Below are 7743 nucleotides of genomic sequence, written 5' to 3'. Positions count from 1 at the left end.
AGGAGCGAGGCAAGTAATCAACCACAAGAACAACACGAAGCAATCCTCTACACCAACAAACTATCTAGGAGCTGGAGTGAGGTATAAACAAGATCAACCCGAGCAAAACTACTGTTTTGCTCATAAATAAGCATACACTTGCATCACGAAGCAAAGTGGGTATGAAACCCTGTTTGCATCATCATTTGGCTACTAAGCCTTTTGGTGCAAGCAAACTAGAGAACAGACGCAGTGGGAGATTTCCAAGGGGAACATTGGCATGTCAACAAGATGACATACCGAGAGAAATCCAACCTGGATTAATCCCTAACTAGCCATTCCAAAATCATCTAGCACCTAAAGCCAAGCAAGCCATCGGATATTAGACATATCCTCGTCTATTTTTGTTGTCAACGATAGAAGGTACTTGGAAAACCAACATGGTTACTTCCGAGTGAGTTATCCATCAAATCACAGCCGACCAACAAATAGGGGAGCTACCCTAGGGCAGCACAAGACTACCGCCGGGGTCACCTCAAACCCTAGATCAACCACACCAACAAGCCAAATGCATATATCATCACCCTCGATTGGGTTCAAAGAAGGGCTAGGGTTCCCAATCACCGTGGGCATCCATCTAGCCTAATCCAACCAACCGTGATGATCATCACTCGTATAGTTCACATCAATTATCCACCGAATTAATTAAAGCAACATAGATAATTGAGATTAACAAGTACATCATAAAACGGACCCATGCTAATGATCCAATGGATAACCGCAAGTGTCGACAGATGCTTGAGCAAGCACTTGCACTAATGCATGCCACACACATACATAGAATCAAGTAACGACGATGGCACATGCAACAATTACATCATATACTGACCAACAGTTAATGAGCACATGAACACCAGAGCCTGCCATAGCATGCTAAAGCATGCTAGAGCATCATTAAGCAACAGAGCAAGGACCATATATCTAATTGGCCACAGATAATCAACACATGAACCAGCCAATAAGATCAGCCACGTAAATTGAACAATTGCATCACGGATAAGTGAATAGAGCATTATAATTGTATCCGTAAGCACTCCATCAAGGGATGGAGTTGTTAATGCAACAGACTAGGCTCAATTGAGCATGTCCAGGGATTAGAGCACATATAATAGCACATCCGGAGCACCGGCACTTGCCAAAGGCAAGGATCATCACAGGATGATCAAGCCAAGAGCAATCTATGGCATATACGGGAGAGGAATTTTATACGAGAGAATCGAGTAGGAATCACTAGATTACACAGAGCACCACATCATGCTCGGGAGCAATAATTCATAAGTCGCATCAGCAAGCAATTGAGCAAGAACAGCAGCACAAAGCAACCCAAGCGGGGTAGCAAGCAGCAAAACGACACGAGCAGAACGAAGCAGCAGCATCACGGCATGGCCGCACCTCTATGAGGCACGGCAAGCCCGAGATCGAGCTAGACGGAGAAGAGGAAGGGAAGGAGTAGAACAGGCAAAGGAGAGAGAGCAGGAGGTGGCGCACATACCCGGGGCTAGCAGACGAGCAGATGCGGCCATGACGGCCACGGCGGCGCGCGCCGAGTGCTCGGTAGCACCCGGCCGAGGCCAGGCCATGCGCCGACAAGCGTCGTAGCGCCCCACACCACCGTGGCGAGGCCCACGGCGGCGCCACCGCGCCTCGGAGCCCGGTGAGCGGCGGGATCACCACGATCCCGTAACCCTAGCCGCCGCAAGGGAGGTCGAAGACGAGCTGGAGCAGCACCGCTCTAGATCGACGCGGATGAAGATGACCGCCGTCGTGAGGCGCGTCGATTGCGCATCATGGCGGGGGCCAGTTCCGACGGAGCTCGCCGGAATCGAGCGGCGACGGCGGTGGCGACGCGAATCGCCGCAGAGGGATTAGGGTTAGGGTTCGGTCGCGCGTGAGAGGGAGAGAGAGGAGTGGAGCTGGTCGAGCCGGACCAGGCCGGTCGGTTCGACCTAACCCACTGGGTTCCACTGATAGGTGGGCCCAGGGGCAAAAAGGACTTTTCATAATTCCATAAAAACATGAAACTTTGAAATTCAATGGAAAATTATTAAAAGCTCTTAAAAATAACTTAAAAATATGAAAAAGGATCAGCATTAAATTCTCTATTTAAATAAAATATCAAAGAGAATTTTTGAAGACAATTAAGAATAAGTCCTATTTTGATGATTTAAATAATCATTTAAATCACATACCTAATTTTCTATAATGAAAATAAGTCCATTAATGTATTTGGACTTTAAAAACACCTTGACAACATTTCAAGGTTGTATTTTACTTTAAATCAAGTATCCTCAAATTATTCTTAGTATCAACCTCTTACATGAAATAATAACGACATCGGAAGGGGGAACAAACCCTAAAAAATGGAATCATGCATAATTGCTTCTTTAACCATTGCCCTTATCGGACAATGATGCTATTTTTCAGAGACATAGGACAAGGGTCAGTCCACATCTTCCAACTGCAAAACTTTGCAGGTGTTCGTGCAAGTTCATCACTTGCTCATGTCATTTGAGTATTTCTAGCAAATTACTTGCAAAGTATTATGGTTATCACTATTGCATAAAAACCAAAACCACTACTTTCATAACTATGAATATGACTATGTGGTGGGCAATGGAACCATGGATTGTGTTGATATGGTGGAGGTTCCATTGCACGGGTTTATATCCATCTAGGATTAAACAACAAATGTCGCCAGTGATTCTTGTGCCGTAATACCCGTGTTAACCATAAGATCCGGAGTGGGACTGGAGTAGTCAAAAGTGTTTCCACCTCTCGTTCATCAACGGATGCGCTTTACCGTAGTACACTTGTAATCCAAGGGGGCAAGCTGGTGAGGCCGGGGAGTCCTAAGTCCCCACGGCATAGTCCGTAGTACACTTGTCGCCCGAAGGAGCAAGATGGTGAGGCCGGGGAGTCCTAAGTCCCCACGGTATTGCGGTCTAGGATGGGTTGCAGCTACCGGCGTAGGAGTGTATGGTAGAGCCCAAGACCGTTGTCGTGGTCGGGGTCCACCTTGAAATCTACAGGAATAATGGGACCGACGTGGACCCAGGGTCGGGGCATGCAACAAAGGGTGGGTGTTCGAGGTAGCGGAGGAACATGATTCGCTAGACCTTATACCGGGCCTCACACCGAAGGAAGTGTGGACGGGAAAGCTGCCCGGTTGGCACCAAGGTTAAGATCTCTTATGGGTAAAGCAACACACCTCTGCAGAGTGTAAAGAACTGTGACTCGTCACTCCTCGTTCCGGGATGAGGAACTGCGAACGCGGCCGGAAAGGAGCTCCATGAAGTTCTAGTAAACCGGTGAAGGCTGACGGACATAGCTCTTTGAAATAAAAGCAATCTCTTAAAGAAATGTTTAACAAAACTTGCATTGGTATTAGACTTTCTGGTCTAATATCGTAGCTAGTGCATTAAACACCTCTTATCTATAATGAACTTGTTGAGTACGCTCGTACTCATACCACTCTTAAATCCCATGCTTAGATTGTCTGAATCGTCCGGAGGAGGACTACGACAACAATGAAGGAGCCGAGATCATCGGCTATGATGAACCTGACCTCTCAGGAGGTGTTGAAGGCGTAGACTATCTCATAGTCTACGGATCCGGGGAGGCTTCCGGAGGAGATCAAGCCTAGAGACATCCAGTAGTAGTAGTAACCGAGCAGCCCGAACTCTTAGTATTTAGCTGCTCGAGGCAATAAATGTATAGTTTAATGAGACTCCTATATTGTAAGTTGAGTTGGGTTCACCTCGAACCCAGGAGTATTCCTCTTAGGACCCAAGAGGAGCTCCAAGACAATATATGTTTGATGCTTGTAATAATAAGTGAATGAGTTATGGACCCCGCTATGTTCTGTTGTACTACTCTGAGGGATGTAATATTTGCGGAATGGTACTTCGTGAATGTTATATCAACGACTGGCATACTACAACATGCAGTGGTATGCAGGGTCACCACACCACATTTAAGCTTTCTCCTCTCGTTTTCCTTCTCGATCGAGGTTAACAACTTTATTCTTTCATCCGTCATTGATAAAATGCATGTGTGTATATATACATCGCTTCACTATTCATGATGTTCTGTAATAGTTTTTGATAAGCTTAATATATCATGCAGATTAATTGGCAATGGATGTACAGTGACTGACGCCATCACAAGTTCACTACGGGCTTGAAATTTTTTATCGGTGTGGCTGAGGAAAACAAAAGGGATGGTTTTATATATTTTCCATGTGTTAACTGTCAGAAGAACATAAATTACTCTTCCCCGAAAACCCTTCACACCCACCTGATGTGGTCCGGTTTCATACCCAACTACAATTATTGGACCAAGCACGGAGAAATAGGGATTATGATGGAAGACAATCAACAAGAAGAGGATGATGATGACAACTATCCCATGTTCCCTGAATACGGTGATACTGCAACGGGGGAAGCAGAAGATCAAGAGGCATCATATGAGCCTGTTGATGATCTTGGTCGGGCCATTTCTGATGCAAGGAGAGACTGTGAAATTTAAAAGGAAAGATTGAAGTTCGACCAGATGTTAGAGGATCACAACAAATTGTTGTACCCAACTTGCAAAGATGGCCAGAAAAATCTAGGTAACACACTGTAGTTCTTGCAATGGAAGGCAGAGACCGGTGTGATTGACTCGGGATTTGAAAAGTTGCTAAAACTAATTAAGAAGTAGCTTCCAAGGGGTAACAAATTAACCGCCAGTACGTAAGAAGCGAAGAAGGTTGTCTGCCCTCTAGGATTAGACGCGCAGAAGATACATGCATGTATTAATGACTGCATTCTCTACCACGGTGAGTACGCGAATTTAGATGCATATCCAGTGTGCACTCCATTGCGGTATAAGATCAGACGAGATGACCCGGGTGATGTTGCGGGCGAGCGCCCTAGGAAGAGGGTTCCTGCCAAGGTTATGTGGTATGCTCCTATAATACCACGACTGAAATGTTTGTTCGGAAATAAAGAGCACGACAGCTGAGAGGTAAGACTCTAAACTTCTCATGTGCTGTCGCCGCCACATGCATACTACTGCTGCAGAGCCTGGTACGCCAAGCAAATCCCTCAGCATCACGGATACTCGAACCTCCTTTAGCCAGTCCACCAATCCGGCCTTCATATTCCTTCTTCTGACTTCACCATGGACAAAAAAGTCACCTGATGTCAACACAGAATAGAGCTTCACGCCGCTCCCTCCGGAACCAAACGGTCGGAATAAAAACATGGATGCGCGCGACCGAATACCACCCGATCCAGCAAACTGCAGGCAAAAGATGCATTGTTCCATTCGCCAGCGGAGCTTTCCGGAACTCATCTCTCCAGCCAGATCAAAGCAAACCGACCTCCGGAAGATCTTCGTCCTCGCATGCGAGAAACCCGAGGACCGCCACCAAAAACAAAGCAAGATCAGCAGCCCCCACGCCGCCAATCCCTCCTGCCGGATCACCAAGGAAGAGGACATCGACGCGGATCATGCGTACCGCCGACGAACCGTTACCGGGGGTGGAGGCCACCACCGCTCCACCGAATCCTCCATGGCTACCGACGGAGAGCCTCGGGCCCCCGCCAAGTAGCCGTGCCGCCCGACTTCCTCACTACAAGAAAAGAGGCATGTAAAGACGCAATCTATTGGACGCTTTTATTTTCGTCTCTTAATCGGTTGTTAAGCTGTTTGTTGAGACGTTTGTTGAGACGCTACGTAAATCGTCCTAAACTTGGCTTTACACATTGAGGAAATAACTTCCGAGTTGTTATATTCCGAAAGCACCCACGTTAGCCTTTCTCATAAATAGAATTATCTATTCCCCCCTAGGTAAAACCTAGGGCCGCCGCCACCCGATCTGAGTGATCGCATCCCAATGGCAAAGAAACACGATCCTGATTGCAGCGACACACGGCCCCCATGGCGAAGACACGTGATCCCGAGGTTCCATCCTGCCAATGGACTTGGTGAGAATCTGGTGAGTTCCTGGCCGCTGACTCGATTACCTGTTTCTTGCCCCCTGGATTCGATCAACAGCTCCTTGCTACTGGACTCAGTCATCTGTTTGTTGCCGTATACGTAATTCTTCCGTCACTCCTCTCCAAGATCTCTGAATTATTTCCTTGTATGTGTCGCAGATTATTGTCCATACTTGTATTTGCCTACTGATCATGGAAACGAGCAAGACTTGGAGGTGCTAATCTTACACGAGCACACCAATTGCATCATCCAGTAGTACGTAACTCTAATTTTCCAATCACTTTGTATGGACCTATCTTCCTCGATCTGGTATCCAGATTATGTACAGGAACTGACACTCGGTGTTTTGTTGATTTATGTATAAATAGGATCAGATTTGCTGGACTCATCATATATGGTACATATGTGCATACGTTTTCTATCACAATGGAACTCTAGATAATTGTTTGTTCCTACACATGGTATTTATTCTGACCATAACGCCATAAGCATATTAAATTAATTCATGTCAATTACTGAATAGTTTACCAACTAAATTTTACTCACTATGCAGGATTTTATTGCGGAGATTTTTCAAGCAGCACAGTGTAGAGAGCAAAGGATTTGCAGAAGGAGCGAATCGAAGACTTGATCATCTTGGGATTTAACAGATTAATTCAGTTATTTAGAAAGTTGCATATGGAAATTGTATGAATTATTCAGTCATGTATGAAAATCTTTGTAAGGATGTACATTTCACTTGTGAAGTGCGGCTGCAATAAATTAAATAATAGATATTTTTTGCAGTGCAATGTGTTTCTGTAATACCTTGTGCTAGCTGGAATTTTTTAGATATATATCATATATGACGTGCAAAGCTGAAATTTTTGCAAAGATCCAAAGAATGAATTGATTTATATATAACATAAAATAATATCCATTCAAGGATGCAATAAAGCCACTGAATGTAGGTACATACGAGATTTTAAGCATCTAAAAAGCACCTCTATTCCCATAAACACGCTTTTGGAAACGTCTCAATTTATTTTTGAGACGCTGACCCATGCGTCTTTACGATACTTGAGACGGTGCATAAGAAGACGCTTCTACGACGCTTTATAGTAGCGTCTTTAGAACCACATAGAGATGAAATTTAGCGTCTCTAGCCTATAAATTACACGTCTTTACATGATATTTTTCTTGTAGTGCCTCCACCAGCGCCCCTGCGGAAACCCTCTTCTCCCATGGAACGCCCCTGCGGAAACCCTCTTCCCCCCCTCGTCAACTCGACGGAGGGGGTGCCGCCACCACCGCCATAGCCTGGCCGGGACCGGGCCCATGGCCGGGGCCGACGCACGGGGGCCAGGCCCAAGGCCAGCGCCAGGGTCGGGGCCGCGGCCGGTAGCGGCAGCGGCTGAGGGCGACGGGCGGCAGGTGTCTGTGGGGTGCGGGGGGAGAAGGAGCCTCCACCGCCGCCCAGGAGGGGGGCGGGAGAGGGAGGCGGCGGGTTAGGGTTAACAAGTCAACTATTGTCATCCAGTAGCACCACTGTCCAAAATAGTTCAACTCATTTTCAACTATTCAAATTCAAATATGAGGATTTGAGTGTTTTCATCGTAGAATTAATTCTATAAATCCTATGAACATGATTTCTTTTTATAAAATGTGATTCTTATGGTCGTATCCATATACATGAACCATTCTGATATTTTTATCATGTCCAAGATCATACCTATCCCA

The 7743-nt window shown here is 46.0% G+C and overlaps 1 long non-coding RNA gene across 1 annotated transcript; it reads left to right on the top strand.

Annotated features, from left to right (window-relative positions):
* The first annotated feature begins 6210 nt into the window (after positions 1-6210).
* Positions 6211-6685, top strand: LOC124684762. Its single transcript, XR_006997145.1, has 3 exons — positions 6211-6279; positions 6393-6485; positions 6578-6685. It is a non-coding gene; the product is annotated as an uncharacterized LOC124684762 (long non-coding RNA).
* Positions 6686-7743: the final 1058 nt, after the last annotated feature.

This window comes from Lolium rigidum, chromosome 1 (assembly GCF_022539505.1).
Source record: "Lolium rigidum isolate FL_2022 chromosome 1, APGP_CSIRO_Lrig_0.1, whole genome shotgun sequence".
NCBI lineage: Eukaryota > Viridiplantae > Streptophyta > Magnoliopsida > Poales > Poaceae > Lolium > Lolium rigidum.
This window is presented reverse-complemented; position numbering and strand designations above follow the sequence as displayed.